Raw genomic sequence first — 21392 nt, forward strand, 5'->3', positions numbered from 1 at the left:
TCCAAGTTGATTTGAAAAAGTTATTAAAAAAATTAAAGTGTACTATCTCTATTTAGTTCGAACTGCAAATTCTAGCTTTTTTGACCTAGATTAATTTATTTTTTAAATTTTACAGCAATACAACAAAAAACTCAATGACATGGGATTCAGTAAGCTTAATATATATCTAAGATACCTACATAGTTTGATGAAAATCCAAGTTGATTTGAAAAAGTTATTAAAAAAATTAAAGTGTAATATCTCTATTTTGTCCGAATTGCAAATTCTAGCTTTTTTGACCTAGATTAATTTAATTTTTAAATTTTTCATTTTCAGCAATACAACAAAAAACTAAATGACATGGGATTCCGTAAGCTTTATATATATCTAAGATACCTACATAGTTTGATGAAAATCCAAGTTGATTTGAAAAAGTTATTAAGTTAGGGTTAGGGTTAGGGTAACTATCTCTATTTTGTCCGAATTGCAAATCCTAGCTTTTTTATACCAAGATAACTTTAATTCTTAAATTTTACAGCAATACAACAAATAACTAATTGACATGGGATTCAGTAAGCTTAATATATATGTAAGATAGCTGCATACTTTGAAGAACATCCAAGTTGATTTGAAAAAGTTATTAAAAAAAATAAAGTGTACTATGTCCATTTTGTTCGAACTGCAAATTCTAGCTTTTTTGACCTAGAGTAATTTAATTTTAAAATTTTACAGCAATACAACAAAAAACTAAATGACATGGGATTCAGTAAGCTTAATATATATCTAAGATACCTACATAGTTTGATGAAAATCCAAGTTGATTTGAAAAAGTTATTAAAAAAATTAAAGTGTACTATCTCTATTTTGTCCGAATTGCAAATCCTAGCTTTTTTATACCAAGATAACTTTAAATTCTTAAATTTTTCAGCAATACAACAAATAACGAATTGACATGGGATTCAGTAAGCTTAATATATATGTAAGATAGCCGCATAGTTTGAAGAACATTCAAGTTGATTTGAAAAAGTTATTAAAAAAATTAAAGTGTACTATCTCTATTTTGTTCGAACTGCAAATTCTAGCTTTTTTGACCTAGAGTAATTTAATTTTTTAAATTTTACAGCAATACAACAAAAAACTAAATGACATTGGATTCATTAAGCTTAATATATATCTAAGATACCTACATAGTTTGATGAAAATCCAAGTTGATTTGAAAAAGTTATTAAAAAAATTAAAGTGTAATATCTCTATTTTGTCCGAATTGCAAATCCTACCTTTTTTATACCAAGATAACTTTAATTCTTAAATTTTACAGCAATACAACAAATAACAAATTGACATGGGATTCAGTAAGCTTAATATATATGTAAGATAGCTGCATAGTTTGATGAACATCCAAGTTGATTTGAAAAAGTTATTAAAAAAATTAAAGTGTACTATCTCTATTTTGTTCGAACTGCAAATTCTAGCTTTTTTGACCTAGATTAATTTAATTTTTAAATTTTACAGCAATACAACAAAAAACTCAATGACATGGGATTCAGTAAGCTTAATATATATCTAAGATACCTACATAGTTTGATGAAAATCCAAGTTGATTTGAAAAAGTTATTAAAAAATTTAAAGTGTACTATCTCTATTTTGTCCGAATTGCAAATCCTAGCTTTTTTATACCAAGATAACTTAATTCTTTAATTTTACAGCAATACAACAAATAACTAATTGACATGGGATTCAGTAAGCTTAATATATATTTAAGATACCTACATAGTTTGATGAAAATCCAAGTTGATTTGAAAAAGTTATTAAAAAAATTAAAGTGTACTATGTCCATTTTGTTCGAAATGCAAATTCTAGCTTTTTTGACCTAGATTAATTTAATTTTAAAATTTTTCAGCAATACAACAAAAAACTAAATGACATGGGATTCCGTAAGCTTTATATATATCTAAGATACCTACATAGTTTGATGAAAATCCAAGTTGATTTGAAAAAGTTATTAAGTTAGGGTTAGGGTTAGGGTAACTATCTCTATTTTGTCCGAATTGCAAATCCTAGCTTTTTTATACCAAGATAACTTTAATTCTTAAATTTTACAGCAATACAACAAATAACTAATTGACATGGGATTCAGTAAGCTTAATATATATGTAAGCTAGCTGCATACTTAGAAGAACATCCAAGTTGATTTGAAAAAGTTATTAAAAAAATTAAAGTGTACTATCTCTATTTAGTTCGAACTGCAAATTCTAGCTTTTTTGACCTAGATTAATTTATTTTTTAAATTTTACAGCAATACAACAAAAAACTCAATGACATGGGATTCAGTAAGCTTAATATATATCTAAGATACCTACATAGTTTGATGAAAATCCAAGTTGATTTGAAAAAGTTATTAAAAAAATTAAAGTGTAATATCTCTATTTTGTCCGAATTGCAAATTCTAGCTTTTTTGACCTAGATTAATTTAATTTTTAAATTTTTCATTTTCAGCAATACAACAAAAAACTAAATGACATTGGATTCATTAAGTTTAATATATATCTAAGATACCTACATAGTTTGATGAAAATCCAAGTTGATTTGAAAAAGTTATTAAAAAAATTAAAGTGTACTATCTCTATTTTGTTCGAACTGCAAATTCTAGCTTTTTTGACCTAGAGTAATTTAATTTTAAAATTTTACAGCAATACAACAAAAAACTAAATGACATGGGATTCATTAAGCTTAATATATATCTAAGATACCTACATAGTTTGATGAAAATCCAAGTTGATTTGAAAAAGTTATTAAACAAATTAAAGTGTACTATCTCTATTTTGTCCGAATTGCAAATCCTAGCTTTTGTATACCAAGATAACTTTAAATTCTTAAATTTTTCAGCAATACAACAAATAACGAATTGACATGGGATTCAGTAAGCTTAATATATATGTAAGATAGCCGCATAGTTTGAAGAACATTCACGTTGATTTGAAAAAGTTATTAAAAAAATTAAAGTGTACTATCTCTATTTTGTTCGAACTGCAAATTCTAGCTTTTTTGACCTAGAGTAATTTAATTTTTAAATTTTTCAGCAATACAACAAAAAACTAAATGACATGGGATTCAGTAAGCTTAATATATATCTAAGATACCTACATAGTTTGATGAAAATTCAAGTTGATTTGAAAAAGTAATTAAAAAAATGAAAGTGTACTATCTCTATTTTGTCCGAATTGCAAATCCTAGCTTTTTTATACCAAGATAACTTCAATTCTTAAATTTTACAGCAATACAACAAATAACTAATTGACATGGGATTCAGTAAGCTTAATATATATGTAAGATAGCTGCATACTTTGAAGAACATCCAAGTTGATTTGAAAAAGTTATTAAAAAAATTAAAGTGTACTATCTCTATTTTGTTCGAACTGCAAATTCTAGCTTTTTTGACCTAGAGTAATTTAACTTTTAAATTTTACAGCAATACAACAAAAAACTAAATGACATGGGATTCAGTAAGCTTAATATATATCTAAGATACCTACATAGTTTGATGAAAATCCAAGTTGATTTGAAAAAGTTAATAAAAAATTAAAGTGTAATATCTCTATTTTGTCCGAATTGCAAATTCTAGCTTTTTTGACCTAGATTAATTTAATTTTTAAATTTTTCATTTTCAGCAATACAACAAAAAACTAAATGACATTGGATTCATTAAGCTTAATATATATCTAAGATACCTACATAGTTTGATGAAAATCCAAGTTGATTTGAAAAAGTTATTAAAAAAATTAAAGTGTACTATCTCTATTTTGTCCGAATTGCAAATCCTAGCTTTTTTATACCAAGATAACTTTAATTCTTAAATTTTACAACAATACAACAAATAACAAATTGACATGGGATTCAGTAAGCTTAATATATATGTAAGATTGCTGCATAGTTTGATGAACATCCAAGTTGATTTGAAAAAGTTATTAAAAAAATTAAAGTGTACTATGTCCATTTTGTTCGAACTGCAAATTCTAGCTTTTTTGACCCAGAGTAATTTAATTTTTAAATTTTACAGCAATACAACAAAAAACTAAATGAAATGGGATTCATTAAGCTTAATATATATGTTAGATAGCTGCATAGTTTGATGAACATCCAAGTTGATTTGAAAAAGTTATTAAAAAAATAAAGTGTACTATGTCCATTTTGTTCGAACTGCAAATTCTAGCTTTTTTGACCTAGAGTAATTTAATTTTAAAATTTTACAGCAATACAACAAAAAACTAAATGACATGGGATTCAGTAAGCTTAATATATATCTAAGATACCTACATAGTTTGATGAAAATCCAAGTTGATTTGAAAAAGTTATTAAAAAAATTAAAGTGTACTATCTCTATTTTGTCCGAATTGCAAATCCTAGCTTTTTTATACCAAGATAACTTTAAATTCTTAAATTTTTCAGCAATACAACAAATAACGAATTGACATGGGATTCAGTAAGCTTAATATATATGTAAGATAGCCGCATAGTTTGAAGAACATTCAAGTTGATTTGAAAAAGTTATTAAAAAAATTAAAGTGTACTATCTCTATTTTGTTCGAACTGCAAATTCTAGCTTTTTTGACCTAGAGTAATTTAATTTTTAAATTTTACAGCAATACAACAAAAAACTAAATGACATGGGATTCAGTAAGCTTAATATATATGTTAGATAGCTGCATAGTTTGATGAACATCCAAGTTGATTTGAAAAAGTTATTAAAAAAAATAAAGTGTACTATGTCCATTTTGTTCGAACTGCAAATTCTAGCTTTTTTGACCTAGAGTAATTTAATTTTAAAATTTTACAGCAATACAACAAAAAACTAAATGACATGGGATTCAGTAAGCTTAATATATATCTAAGATACCTACATAGTTTGATGAAAATCCAAGTTGATTTGAAAAAGTTATTAAAAAAATTAAAGTGTACTATCTCTATTTTGTTCAAATTGCAAATCCTAGCTTTTTTATACCAAGATAACTTTAAATTCTTAAATTTTTCAGCAATACAACAAATAACGAATTGACATGGGATTCAGTAAGCTTAATATATATGTAAGATAGCCGCATAGTTTGAAGAACATTCAAGTTGATTTGAAAAAGTTATTAAAAAAATTAAAGTGTACTATCTCTATTTTGTTCGAACTGCAAATTCTAGCTTTTTTGACCTAGAGTAATTTAATTTTTAAATTTTACAGCAATACAACAAAAAACTAAATGACATGGGATTCAGTAAGCTTAATATATATCTAAGATACCTACATAGTTTGATGAAAATCCAAGTTGATTTGAAAAAGTTATTAAAAAAATTAAAGTGTAATATCTCTATTTTGTCCGAATTGCAAATCCTACCTTTTTTATACCAAGATAACTTTAATTCTTAAATTTTACAGCAATACAACAAATAACTAATTGACATGGGATTCAGTAAGCTTAATATATATGTAAGATAGCTGCATAGTTTGATGAACATCCAAGTTGATTTGAAAAAGTTATTAAAAAAATTAAAGTGTACTATCTCTATTTTGTTCGAACTGCAAATTCTAGCTTTTTTGACCTAGATTAATTTAATTTTTAAATTTTACAGCAATACAACAAAAAACTCAATGACATGGGATTCAGTAAGCTTAATATATATCTAAGATGCCTACATAGTTTGATGAAAATCCAAGTTGATTTGAAAAAGTTATTAAAAAAATTAAAGTGTAATATCTCTATTTTGTCCGAATTGCAAATTCTAGCTTTTTTGACCTAGATTGATTTAATTTTTAAATTTTTCATTTTCAGCAATACAACAAAAAACTAAATGACATTGGATTCATTAAGTTTAATATATATCTAAGATACCTACATAGTTTGATGAAAATCCAAGTTGATTTGAAAAAGTTATTAAAAAAATTAAAGTGTACTATCTCTATTTTGTTCGAACTGCAAATTCTAGCTTTTTTGACCTAGATTAATTTAATTTTTAAATTTTACAGCAATACAACAAAAAACTCAATGACATGGGATTCAGTAAGCTTAATATATATCTAAGATACCTACATAGTTTGATAAAAATCCAAGTTGATTTGAAAAAGTTATTAAAAAAATTAAAGTGTAATATCTCTATTTTGTCCGAATTGCAAATCCTAGTTTTTTTATATCAAGATAACCTTAATTCTTAAATTTTACAGCAATACAACAAATAACAAATTGACATGGGATTCAGTAAGCTTAATATATATGTAAGATAGCTGCATAGTTTGATGAACATCCAAGTTGATTTGAAAAAGTTATTAAAAAAATTAAAGTGTACTATCTCTATTTTGTTCGAACTGCAAATTCTAGCTTTTTTGACCTAGATTAATTTAATTTTTAAATTTTACAGCAATACAACAAAAAACTCAATGACATGGGATTCAGTAAGCTTAATATATATCTAAGATACCTACATAGTTTGATGAAAATCCAAGTTGATTTGAAAAAGTTATTAAAAAAATTAAAGTGTACTATCTCTATTTTGTCCGAATTGCAAATTCTAGCTTTTTTGACCTAGATTAATTTAATTTTTAAATTTTTCATTTTCACCAATACAACAAAAAACTAAATGACATTGGATTCATTAAGTTTAACATATATCTAAGATACCTACATAGTTTGATGAAAATCCAAGTTGATTTGAAAAAGTTATTAAAAAAATTAAAGTGTACTATCTCTATTTTGTTCGAACTGCAAATTCTAGCTTTTTTGACCTAGATTAATTTAATTTTTAAATTTTACAGCAATACAACAAAAAACTCAATGACATGGGATTCAGTAAGCTTAATATATATCTAAGATACCTACATAGTTTGATAAAAATCCAAGTTGATTTGAAAAAGTTATTAAAAAAATTAAAGTGTAATATCTCTATTTTGTCCGAATTGCAAATCCTAGCTTTTTTATATCAAGATAACCTTAATTCTTAAATTTTACAGCAATACAACAAATAACAAATTGACATGGGATTCAGTAAGCTTAATATATATGTAAGATTGCTGCATAGTTTGATGAACATCCAAGTTGATTTGAAAAAGTTATTAAAAAAATTAAAGTGTACTATGTCCATTTTGTTCGAACTGCAAATTCTAGCATTTTTGACCCAGAGTAATTTAATTTTTAAATTTTACAGCAATACAACAAAAAACTAAATGAAATGGGATTCATTAAGCTTAATATATATGTTAGATAGCTGCATAGTTTGATGAACATCCAAGTTGATTTGAAAAAGTTATTAAAAAAAATAAAGTGTACTATGTCCATTTTGTTCGAACTGCAAATTCTATCTTTTTTGACCTAGAGTAATTTAATTTTAAAATTTTACAGCAATACAACAAAAAACTAAATGACATGGGATTCAGTAAGCTTAATATATATCTAAGATACCTACATAGTTTGATGAAAATCCAAGTTGATTTGAAAAAGTTATTAAAAAAATTAAAGTGTACTATCTCTATTTTGTCCGAATTGCAAATCCTAGCTTTTTTATACCAAGATAACTTTAAATTCTTAAATTTTTCAGCAATACAACAAATAACGAATTGACATGGGATTCAGTAAGCTTAATATATATGTAAGATAGCCGCATAGTTTGAAGAACATTCAAGTTGATTTGAAAAAGTTATTAAAAAAATTAAAGTGTACTATCTCTATTTTGTTCGAACTGCAAATTCTAGCTTTTTTGACCTAGAGTAATTTAATTTTTAAATTTTACAGCAATACAACAAAAACTCAATGAGATGGGATTCAGTAAGCTTAATATATATCTAAGATACCTACATAGTTTGATGAAAATCCAAGTTGATTTGAAAAAGTTATTAAAAAAATTAAAGTGTAATATCTCTATTTTGTCCGAATTGTAAATTCTAGCTTTTTTGACCTAGATTAATTTAATTTTTAAATTTTTCATTTTCAGCAATACAACAAAAAACTAAATGACATTGGATTCATTAAGTTTAATATATATCTAAGATACCTACATAGTTTGATGAAAATCCAAGTTGATTTGAAAAAGTTATTAAAAAAATTAAAGTGTACTATCTCTATTTTGTTCGAACTGCAAATTCTAGCTTTTTTGACCTAGATTAATTTAATTTTTAAATTTGACAGCAATACAACAAAAAACTCAATGACATGGGATTCAGTAAGCTTAATATATATCTAAGATACCTACATAGTTTGATAAAAATCCAAGTTGATTTGAAAAAGTTATTAAAAAAATTAAAGTGTAATATCTCTATTTTGTCCGAATTGCAAATCCTAGCTTTTTTATACCAAGATAACTTTAATTCTTAAATTTTACAGCAATACAACAAAAAAACTAATTGACATGGGATTCAGTAAGCTTAATATAAATGTAAGGTAGCTGCATAGTTTGATGAACATTCAAGTTGATTTGAAAAAGTTATTAAAAAAATTAAAGTGTACTATCTCTATTTTGTTCGAACTGCAAATTCTAGCTTTTTTTACCTAGATTAATTTAATTTTTAAATTTTTCAGCAATAAAAAAAAACAACTAAATGACATGGGATTCAGTAAGCTTAATATATATCTAAGATACTTAAGTAGTGTGATGAAAATTCAAGTTGATTTGAAAAAGTTATTAAAAAAATTAAAGTGTACTATCTCTATTTTGTTCAAACTGCAAATTCTAGCTTTTTTGACCTAGATTAATTTAATTTTTAAATTTTTCATTTTCAGCAATACAACAAAAAACTAAATGACATTGGATTCATTAAGCTTAATATATATGTAAGATACCTACATAGTTTGATGAAAATCCAAGTTGATTTGAAAAAGTTATTAAAAAAATTAAAGTGTAATATCTCTATTTTGTCCGAATTGCAAATCCTACCTTTTTTATACCAAGATAACTTTAATTCTTAAATTTTACAGCAATACAACAAATAACTAATTGACATGGGATTCAGTAAGCTTAGGTTTACTTACTATTTTAATAGCTTAAGAGTAGAATAATATTGTAAATGAGTGGAAAACTGGTTTTCTAAATCTTAATCACAAAACACGACACAATTGGTAAATACAAAACTTACAATATGTTTATATTGCAGGTGTTTTAATTATAATTATAAATTATAATAAATTATAAATTAAAAAATCATTAAATCATAAATTAAAAAATCATTAAATTATAATCCTGGTACGTATTGATACCTATTTTAATATTATTATTTTTTTATATAAACACACCTGTTGGTGACCTTCTGCTGTTGTTTTTTTATTTGTCGGGTTGTTCTCTTTGACACATTCCCCATTTCCATTCTCAATTTTACATAATATTTTAAATATATAATATAGTATAGTTACAATAATGAAAAGTTTACCTTATCCATAGCTATTCTTTAATTCTTTTTTATTTTTCATATTAAAATGAACATTTTATATATATGCTTATGTGTTTATTTAACCTAATGAGTATGAGTATGAGTATGAGTTCTTCAACTCAAATAGCCCTTTTATCTCTTGATTAGCCATTTACAATCACAAAGATGCACAAATTACTTATCAAAACAAATAATCACTTAAAAGAATTTAATTATATTCCCTTTAATTTCATATGTTTTATTTTTAATCCAAATAATTATCTACCTTGATTTTTCATTCTTTTTGTGATTGTTTATGGCTAATTAAGAGATAAAAGGACCTTTGAGTAAATAAATTCACACTCATACTAATTGGGTTAAAATAACACATTTGAATATTTAAAAAAAGTTAATTATTATATGAAACAAAAGAATTAAAGAATAGATCTATACATTTTTTAACTGGTCTAATAATTGATTACTTTCTAACTTCAGATTGGTTTGTTAGACATAAATGAGAAGAAATTTAAGTTCAGAAATTAATATATTGATGTGGCATAAAAAATACATGCTAATATTTTCTATTTTATTAGAAAATTATACAAAGACATTACAATTCTGTTTTTTTTGTGGAAAATACAGAGGAATACTTTTACAAAATTGAAAGTTTTACAAGAGTCAGGTGTGTATGATTTACATTGACCTCAATGAAAGTGACACTTCTTTTATTTTATTAATATTCTTGTCAAATCAAAAAACAAGAATTTGATGTTCCAACTAACCCATATAGTACACTTAAAAATTTAATTTATAACTTTTTTTAACAACCCTTTGATTTAAATCAAATTATACATCTCATGTAGTTTGTGTATTGCCTCAGTTCAAAAATAAAAATAATCGTTGTCATAAAACCTAGAATTTGCATTTCAGATTGATTAAGATAGTAAATGTAGTACAATCTCCTGTCAATTCAAGAATTTAAATAATCTTGGTAAAAAAAATTTGCTGTCCGACTCAATTTTTTAGAAATAAATTGAGAATGGAAATGGGGAATGTGTCAAAGAGACAACAACCCGACCAAATAAAAAACAACAGCAGAAGGTCACCAACAGGTCTTCAATGTAGCGAGAAATTCCCGCACCCGGAGGCGTCCTTCAGCTGGCCCATAAACAAATATATACTAGTTCAGTGATAAATCGAGAGATTTGTCATTGCCGATCTATTTATATGAGACGTCCTAAAATTATACTCAATGCGCACTTAAATGAAACAGTTGCCACTTGACGTTTAACTATAAACAAAATCAATCAACCGACATAATAGATTCCAAGAAGAGAACCTCGTATACTTTTTTTTTATTAAATCATTGTAAATAGTACAAATGAATTCAGACATGTCAGTGTTGGTACGGATTCGTTGGTACTTTGATGATGTGGCATAATAGTTTTGTTTTACACGTACACCATCATGAACTCCTATATATGATGTGACTGTTATTATAAATAAAGAGATGAAATTCTGACATTCTCAATTTATTCAGAATATTTTTTGCATTAATGGTTTTCTAATATTATTGATTACGTCTACATTTACGGTCCTACTAAAATGTGAACAGGAGCGCCAGGAGAAGACATTAAGGCGCTCGGTACAATGGTATTCGGGTATATAGATTTGCAAATAAAAGTGCACATATGATCAGTTTTGGTCAAATAGTTTTGTTTTCCAAGTCAGCATGAGGTATTAAAACTACTGAAATTTTGTTACGTATCAATATTTTGAATAAAAGGAGGACACGCTGGTATCCTAAATTTATGCGAACAAAAATTTGTTGTTATTAAATTGCAATATTGCTGTCCATTGTCATGATTATATTATACAATGATTCCTGACATAAAAAATATGGCTGATTAATACTATGCGGGTATGCCATGGTGTATATAGATTTACAAATTAAAGTGCACATATGGTCAGTTTTGGTAATGCGGTCAAATAATTTTGTTGTACAAGTCAGCTGGAGGTATCAAAACTACTGAAATTTAGTTACGTATCAATATTTTGAATAAAATGAGGACATGCTGGTATTATAAATTTATGTGAACAAAAATTTGTTGTTATTATATTGCAATATTGCTGTCCATTGTCATGATTGTATTATACATTGATTCTGGCATAAAAAATATGGCTGATTAACTATGCGGGTATATAGATTTACAAATTAAAGTGCACAAATGGTCAGTTTTGGTGGATGTGGTCAAATAATTTTGTTGTACAAGTCAACTGGAGGTATCAAAACTACTGAAATTTTGATAAGATCAATATTTTGAATAAAATGAGGACATGCTGGTATCCTAAATTTATGCGAACCAAAATTTGTTGTTATTATATTGCAATATTGCTGTCCATTGTGATGATTGTATTATACATTGAATCCTGACATCAAAAATATGGCTGATTTACTATGCGGGTATATAGATTTACAAATTAAAGTGCATATATGGTCAGTTTTGGTGGATGCGGTCAAATAATTTTGTTGTACAAGTCAACTGGAGGCATTAAAACTTCTGAAATTTTGTTACGTATCAGTATTTTAAGTAAAAAGAGGACATGCTGGCACCCTTAATTTAGGTGAACAAAAATTTGTTGTTATTATATTGCAATATTGCTGTCCATTGTCATGATTGTATTATACATTGAATCCTGACATTAAAAATAAGGCTGATTTTCTATGCTGGTATATAGATTTACAATTTAAAGTTCACATATGGTCAGTTTTGGTAATGTGGTCAAATAATTTTGTTGTACAAGTCAGCTGGAGGTATCAAAACTACTGAAATTTTGTTACGTATCAATATTTTGAATAAAATGAGGACATGCTGGTATCCTAAATTTATGCAAACCAAAATTTTTTGTTATTATATTGCAATTTGGCTGTCCATTGTCATGATTGTATTATACATTGAATCCTGACATAAAAAATAGGGCTGATTAACTATGCGGGTATATAGATTTACAAATTAAAATGCACATATGGTCAGTTTTGGTGGATGCGGTCAAATAATTTTGTTGTACAAGTCAACTGGAGGTATCAAAACTACTGAAATTTTGTTACGTATCAGTATTTTAAGTAAAAAGAGGACATGCTGGTATCCTAAATTTATGCGAACCAAAATTTTTTGTTATTATATTGCAATTTTGCTGTCCATTGTCATGATTGTATTATACATTGAATCCTGACATAAAAAATATGGCTGATTAACGATGCGGGTATAAAGATTTACAAATTAAAGTGCACATATGGTCAGTTTTGGTGGATGCGGTCAAATAATTTTGTTGTACAAGTCAACTGGAGGTATCAAAACTACTGAAATTTTGTTACGTTTCAATATTTTGAATAAAATGAGGACATGCTGGTATCCTAAATTTATGCGAACCAAAATTTGTTGTTATTATATTGCAATATTGCTGTCCATTGTCATGATTGTATTATACATTGAATCCTGACATAAAAAATATGGCTGATTTACTATGCTGGTATATAGATTTACAAATTAAAGTGCATATATGGTCAGTTTTGGTGGATGCGGTCAAATAATTTTGTTGTACAAGTCAACTGGAGGCATCAAAACTACTGAAATTTTGTTACGTATCAGTATTTTAAGTAAAAAGAGGACATGCTGGCACCCTTAATTTAATTAGGCTAACAAAAATTTGTTGTTATTATATTGCAATATTGCTGTCCATTGTCATGATTGTATTATACATTGAATCCTGACATTAAAAATAAGGCTGATTTTCTATGCTGGTATATAGATTTACAATTTAAAGTTCACATATGGTCAGTTTTGGTAATGTGGTCAAATAATTTTGTTGTACAAGTCAGCTGGAGGTATCAAAACTACTGAAATTTTGTTACGTATCAATATTTTGAATAAAATGAGGACATGCTGGTATCCTAAATTTATGCAAACCAAAATTTTTTGTTATTATATTGCAATTTGGCTGTCCATTGTCATGATTGTATTATACATTGAATCCTGACATAAAAAATAGGGCTGATTTACTATGCGGGTATATAGATTTACAAATTAAAATGCACATATGGTCACGTTTGGTTAATGCGGTCAAATAATTTTGTTGTACAAGTCAACTGGAGGTATCAAAACTACTGAAATTTTGTTACGTATCAGTATTTTAAGTAAAAAGAGGACATGCTGGTATCCTAAATTTATGCGAACCAAAATTTTTTGTTATATTATATTGCAATTTTGCTGTCCATTGTCATGATTGTATTATACATTGAATCCTGACATAAAAAATATGGCTGATTAACGATGCGGGTATAAAGATTTACAAATTAAAGTGCACATATGGTCAGTTTTGGTGGATGCAGTCAAATAATTTTGTTGTACAAGTCAACTGGAGGTATCAAAACTACTGAAATTTTGTTACGTATCAATATTTTGAATAAAATGAGGACATGCTGGTATCCTAAATTTATGCAAACCAAAATTTTTTGTTATTATATTGCAATTTGGCTGTCCATTGTCATGATTGTATTATACATTGAATCCTGACATAAAAAATAGGGCTGATTAACTATGCGGGTATATAGATTTACAAATTAAAATGCACATATGGTCAGTTTTGGTGGATGCGGTCAAATAATTTTGTTGTACAAGTCAACTGGAGGTATCAAAACTACTGAAATTTTGTTACGTATCAGTATTTTAAGTAAAAAGAGGACATGCTGGTATCCTAAATTTATGCGAACCAAAATTTTTTGTTATTATATTGCAATTTTGCTGTCCATTGTCATGATTGTATTATACATTGAATCCTGACATAAAAAATATGGCTGATTAACGATGCGGGTATAAAGATTTACAAATTAAAGTGCACATATGGTCAGTTTTGGTGGATGCGGTCAAATAATTTTGTTGTACAAGTCAACTGGAGGTATCAAAACTACTGAAATTTTGTTACGTTTCAATATTTTGAATAAAATGAGGACATGCTGGTATCCTAAATTTATGCGAATCAAAATTTGTTGTTATATATTGCAATATTGCTGTCCATTGTCATGATTGTATTATACATTGAATCCTGACATAAAAAATATGGCTGATTTACTATGCTGGTATAAAGATTTACAAATTAAAGTGCATATATGGTCAGTTTTGGTGGATGCGGTCAAATAATTTTGTTGTACAAGTCAACTGGAGGCATCAAAACTACTGAAATTTTGTTACGTATCAGTATTTTAAGTAAAAAGAGGACATGCTGGCACCCTTAATTTAATTAGGCTAACAAAAATTTGTTGTTATTATATTGCAATATTGCTGTCCATTGTCATGATTGTATTATACATTGAATCCTGACATTAAAAATAAGGCTGATTTTCTATGCTGGTATATAGATTTACAATTTAAAGTTCACATATGGTCAGTTTTGGTAATGTGGTCAAAAATTTTGTTGTACAAGTCAGCTGGAGGTATCAAAACTACTGAAATTTTGTTACGTATCAATATTTTGAATAAAATGAGGACATGCTGGTATCCTAAATTTATGCAAACCAAAATTTTTTGTTATTATATTGCAATTTGGCTGTCCATTGTCATGATTGTATTATACATTGAATCCTGACATAAAAAATAGGGCTGATTTACTATGCGGGTATATAGATTTACAAATTAAAATGCACATATGGTCAGTTTTGGTGGATGCGGTCAAATAATTTTGTTGTACAAGTCAACTGGAGGTATCAAAACTACTGAAATTTTGTTACGTATCAGTATTTTAAGTAAAAAGAGGACATGCTGGTATCCTAAATTTATGCGAACCAAAATTTTTTGTTATATTATATTGCAATTTTGCTGTCCATTGTCATGATTGTATTATACATTGAATCCTGACATAAAAAATATGGCTGATTAACGATGCGGGTATAAAGATTTACAAATTAAAGTGCACATATGGTCAGTTTTGGTGGATGCAGTCAAATAATTTTGTTGTACAAGTCAACTGGAGGTATCAAAACTACTGAAATTTTGTTACGTTTCAATATTTGAATAAAATGAGGACATGCTGGTATCCTAAATTTATGTGAACAAAAATTTGTTGTTATTATATTGCAATATTGCTGTCCATTGTCATGATCACATGTATTATACATTAAATCCTGACATAAAAAATATGGCTGATTTACTATGCTGGTATATAGATTTACAAATTAAAGTGCATATATGGTCAGTTTTGGTGGATGCGGTCAAATAATTTTGTTGTACAAGTCAACTGGAGGCATCAAAACTACTGAAATTTTGTTACGTATCAGTATTTTAAGTAAAAAGAGGACATGCTGGCACCCTTAATTTAGGCTAACAAAAATTTGTTGTTATTATATTGCAATATTGCTGTCCATTGTCATGATTGTATTATACATTGAATCCTGACATTAAAAATAAGGCTGATTTACTATGCTGGTATATAGATTTACAATTTAAAGTTCACATATGGTCAGTTTTGGTAATGCGGTCAAATAATTTTGTTGTACAAGTCAGCTGGAGGTATCAAAACTACTGAAATTTTGTTACGTATCAAAATTTTGAATAAAATGAGGACATGCTGGTATCCTAAATTTATGCGAACCAAAATTTTTTGTTATTATATTGCAATTTTGCTGTCCATTGTCAGGATTGTATTATACATTGAATCCTGACATAAAAAATATTGCTGATTTACTATGCTGGTATATAGATTTACAAATTGAAGTGCATATATGGTCAGTTTTGGTGGATGCGGTCAAATAATTTTGTTGTACAAGTCAACTGGAGGCATCAAAACTACTGAAATTTTGTTACGTATCAGTATTTTGAGTAAAAAGAGGACATGCTTATACCCTTAATTTAGGCGAACACAAATTTGTTGTTATTATATTGCAATATTGCTGTCCATTGTCATGATTGTATTATACATTAAATCCTGACATTAAAAATAAGGCTGATTTTCTATGCTGGTATATAGATTTACAATTTAAAGTTCACATATGGTCAGTTTTGGTAATGTGGTCAAATAATTTTGTTGTACAAGTCAGCTGGAGGTATCAAAACTACTGAAATTTTGTTACGTATCAATATTTTAAATAAAATGAGGACATGCTGGTATCCTAAATTTATGCAAACCAAAATATTTTGTTATTATATTGCAATTTTGCTGTCCATTGTCATGATTGTATTATACATTGAATCCTGACATAAAAAATATGGCTGATTAACTATGCGGGTATATAGATTTACAAATTAAAGTGCACATATGGTCAGTTTTGGTGGATGCGGTCAAATAATTTTGTTGTACAAGTCAACTGGAGGTATCAAAACTACTGAAATTTTGTTACGTTTCAATATTTTGAATAAAATGAGGACATGCTGGTATCCTAAATTTATGCAAACCAAAATTTTTTGTTATTATATTGCAATTTTGCTGTCCATTGTCATGATTGTATTATACATTGAATCCTGACATAAAAAATAGGGCTGATTAACTATGCGGGTATATAGATTTACAAATTAAAATGCACATATGGTCAGTTTTGGTGGATGCGGTCAAATAATTTTGTTGTACAAGTCAACTGGAGGTATCAAAACTACTGAAATTTTGTTACGTATCAGTATTTTAAGTAAAAAGAGGACATGCTGGTATCCTAAATTTATGCGAACCAAAATTTTTTGTTATTATATTGCAATTTTGCTGTCCATTGTCATGATTGTATTATACATTGAATCCTGACATAAAAAATATGGCTGATTAACGATGCGGGTATATAGATTTACAAATTAAAGTGCACATATGGTCAGTTTTGGTGGATGCGGTCAAATAATTTTGTTGTACAAGTCAACTGGAGGTATCAAAACTACTGAAATTTTGTTACGTTTCAATATTTTGAATAAAATGAGGACATGCTGGTATCCTAAATTTATGCGAACAAAAATTTGTTGTTATTATATTGCAATATTGCTGTCCATTGTCATGATTGTATTATACATTGAATCCTGACATAAAAAATATGGCTGATTTACTATGCTGGTATAAAGATTTACAAATTAAAGTGCATATATGGTCAGTTTTGGTGGATGCGGTCAAATAATTTTGTTGTACAAGTCAACTGGAGGCATCAAAACTACTGAAATTTTGTTACGTATCAGTATTTTAAGTAAAAAGAGGACAAGCTGGCACCCTTAATTTAGGCTAACAAAAATTTGTTGTTATTATATTGCAATATTGCTGTCCATTGTCATGATTGTATTATACATTGAATCCTGACATTAAAAATAAGGCTGATTTACTATGCTGGTATATAGATTTACAATTTAAAGTTCACATATGGTCAGTTTTGGTAATGCGGTCAAATAATTTTGTTGTACAAGTCAGCTGGAGGTATCAAAACTACTGAAATTTTGTTACGTATCAAAATTTTGAATAAAATGAGGACATGCTGGTATCCTAAATTTATGCGAACCAAAATTTTTTGTTATTATATTGCAATTTTGCTGTCCATTGTCAGGATTGTATTATACATTGAATCCTGACATAAAAAATATTGCTGATTTACTATGCAGGTATATAGATTTACAAATTAAAGTGCATATATGGTCAGTTTTGGTGGATGCGGTCAAATAATTTTGTTGTACAAGTCAACTGGAGGTATCAAAACTACTGAAATTTTGTTACGTATCAGTATTTTGAGTAAAAAGAAGACATGCTGGCACCCTTAATTTAGGCGAACAAAAATTTGTAGTCATTATTTAAATGAATTAAACTATTGCTGATTGTAGCTGCATAGTTCAAGGATGTATAACTAACAAGGACGTATACACCTAACATCAAATATACTTATTTTCAAAAATATACATAATATGATTGAATTTGATATCGGAATATATATATATATTCAGTGCCTGTTATCATTGTAACCGAGATCGTTTTTATAATAGATAGATTGTCAGATCACAGATAAATTTGTGTTACGTTCTGTGCGTACTTATTTTCAATTATTTGTGTTTAATCCTGTTCATAAAACGGAAGTATTAATTTTCAAATTACTTTATTTTCGATGTTTCTACTACGAAACAAAGATATTAAAAATATATTTTTTTTTAAATCAACGAAGAGCGGTCCTGGTTACAAGTTAACTTAGTGTTGACCAGACCAGTCAAAAGTTAACTTGGGAACAGGTCTGGTTTTGATCGGATTTGTTCAAGCAGAAGTTAACTTTGTGGCAGGACCGGTTTCCAAGTTAACTTAGGTTAACTTTATGACAGGACTGGTTCCGAAGTTAACTTATGTTAACTTATGACAGGACTGGTTCGAAGTTAACTTATATCAATAGCGGACCTGTTTCCAAGTTAACTTTTTGGCAGACATAAAAACAGTCCTAGGTCCAAGTCCGCTTTTCAAGTTAACTAGATTTTGGTCCTAGGACTGGTCAGAGCAGTCCTACATTCGGTCACAGGTTAACTTTGACCAGTCCAAATGACTGGTTATCAAGTTAACTTGCTGTACAGGTTAGGAGTGCACCCATCTGTACATATATGTGCCTCAAAATCATTATTTTTTTAAATAAAATTAGTTATTATTCAATATTTATATTGAAACATTGCCTACCGGAAATGCATGTGTGCAGAGAAAATCATTCCACAAACATGGTTGATTTTTTATCCCTTGTACTTACAAACAGCCTCCGATCGATCATTAATGATGTTATTTGTTTGTTTTTATCAATGATAATCACATAATCTTACCTAAAAATGTTCACCGATTGTCCATAAAAAGTATTAAAACTGTTTTTTTACATCTTCCTGATCTTTGATCAACTTGTAACTTGTATTCCAGAACTTCCTCCAATAAAGGAGCACCTCAATCAATGAGTTTCCACCACCAGTTCAAAAGTACATATATCTGAAAGATTAAAATATAAAAGTCACACAGGTAGACATCAATCATCATTTAAAGGAATATTAAAAGTGTTTTGTTTATACATATGTATCGGCATAAAAATATGAGCTAATTCAATGTCCTGAAATTTAAAATTTAAAATATTTCCTCGATATTTACAGTTTATTTTCATGTGTATATATATATATGATCAGCAGAAATCGTTCTTCTGCATGTTTGCTGGTTTTACTTAAGATAGTTAACTTTTATCTGTATAACGCAGTGTAGTGTGGCCACGTACCCACACTTACTGCTTCATAGGACTTTATTGGGCTGAGTTGTAGTAAGTTTCAGTAAAGTGTGGCCAGATCCAGGCTTACTCTGTGATAAATGATGACATATATTTAGCCTGAGGAAACCCTCTGGCGAGTTCCTTAGATGTCACCTATAAGTGCATGTTAAAGGAAGGGATGGGATCCCACTAACATGTTTAACCCCGCCACATTATTTATGTATGTGCCTGTTCCAAGTCAGGAGCCTGTAATTCAGTGGTTGTTTATGTGTTAAATATTTGTTTTTTCGTTCATATTTTTATACAAATAAGGTCGTTAGTTTTCTCGTTTTAATTTGTTTTACATTTCCATATCGGGGCCTTTTATAGCTGACTATGTTCATTGTTAAAGGTCGTACGGTGACCTATAGTTGTTAATGTCTGTGTCATGTTGGTCTCTTGTGGATAGTTGTGTCATTGGCAATCATATTTATACCACACCTTCTTTTTAAGTACATATGCAAAAAATATCGAAATAGAACAGCACAGACTGATATTGGACATACTGTTATGCCTAAGGGTAGGATTTAAGATTGGTAGGTTTTTATGTATCATGTTTCATTCTTTTCTTGTGTTGATCAGAGAATTCATTTCTACTTTCACTTTCATTTTCGTGTTCCAGAACTCTGAGCTGCACTGTTATATTTATGAACGGACTATGCATATGAACACTTTATATTTCAGGTATCGCGGCCGTATTGTATTGTATGTATTATATTATTGTTTATGGGAAATATTGATAGATCATAGGACAGGGTTCGTTCTCACTGTTTGACCAGAGGGGTACTTTGACAGGATCCCAGCTTTAGTTTGACCCGTATATCACTTGTCCCTTTTGCTCACCTGTTTTATTCAATCATGTTAAGGGTCTTTAATGTAACCAAGATACGTTTCCACTAAGGGTTATTCTTGATAAGCCCATACCTCCCCTTTTCCCTCGACAGTTGTGTATTTCTATTTGTTTTTGCGCCATGTTCTATAGTATTGCCGTGGGAACTTCCGGTTTTAAGGACCAATCGGAATGGACAGAGATAACATAGTTTCCAGAACCCGGTATCATGTATATTTAGAATTAAAACCAATCGCTACGTTAATTGAGGGTGGTACTGAACACGGAAAATGTGAAATAAAAATCGCAAAAACGTAGCACGAAAAATAAAAATTGGGAAAAATGAAGCACGAGAAATTAAATCGTAAATATTCAGAAAAAAAGTACCAGCAGTTATTACTAAGACGTTCTTGAAGACCATGTAGACATTATTAATCACTGTTGTTAATATGGACATAAAAGACCTTGTGGTCATCTTTAACCGTCTGCTACTCACATCTGATTTGAAAAAAAAATATTATCATGATGGACTTTATTACATGTATAGCAATTGCAGTTCGGACGAAATAGAGACAGTACACTTTAATTTTTGGCAGTGTCTGCGCGTACCCGCATGCGGGTACGAATAGTCAAATTGCCGTTCTAGGCTGCGCGTACCCACATCCGGTTTTCTAATAAAATGCCATTGGATCGGGTATAAAACGTGAAATATCTACGGAAATTATCGATAGAATGGGGAAGAACGAGTGAAAAGTATGAAAAATAATATTTTCAAATTGTATTTATTAAATAATGATACATAGAAATCATTGCAAAATTAAATGCACAATGATGGAAAATAGTCCCTGTAAAAGAAAAACATGATAGAAAGTAATACTATTACAAAATTTTAATGCAAATTTAAAGAATATTTTTTTTATAAATTAAAAATATACCCATATGATATTTTAAATTAA

General features: G+C 28.2%; 1 long non-coding RNA gene across 1 annotated transcript in view; it reads right to left on the reverse strand.

Annotated features, from left to right (window-relative positions):
- LOC143074928 (uncharacterized) overlaps nucleotides 1-20615 on the reverse strand; it is a 35209-nt gene extending 14594 nt beyond the window's left edge. Inside the window, exons 1-2 of the long non-coding RNA XR_012978177.1 lie at nucleotides 20451-20615; nucleotides 19144-19300 (exon numbers count right to left, since the gene is read on the reverse strand). This is a non-coding gene — a long non-coding RNA (uncharacterized LOC143074928). The remainder of the gene's footprint in view (nucleotides 1-19143; nucleotides 19301-20450) is intronic.
- Between the last annotated feature and the right edge of the window lie 777 nt (nucleotides 20616-21392).

The sequence above is a fragment of the Mytilus galloprovincialis genome, chromosome 5 (assembly GCF_965363235.1).
Source record: "Mytilus galloprovincialis chromosome 5, xbMytGall1.hap1.1, whole genome shotgun sequence".
NCBI classification, from domain to species: domain Eukaryota; kingdom Metazoa; phylum Mollusca; class Bivalvia; order Mytilida; family Mytilidae; genus Mytilus; species Mytilus galloprovincialis.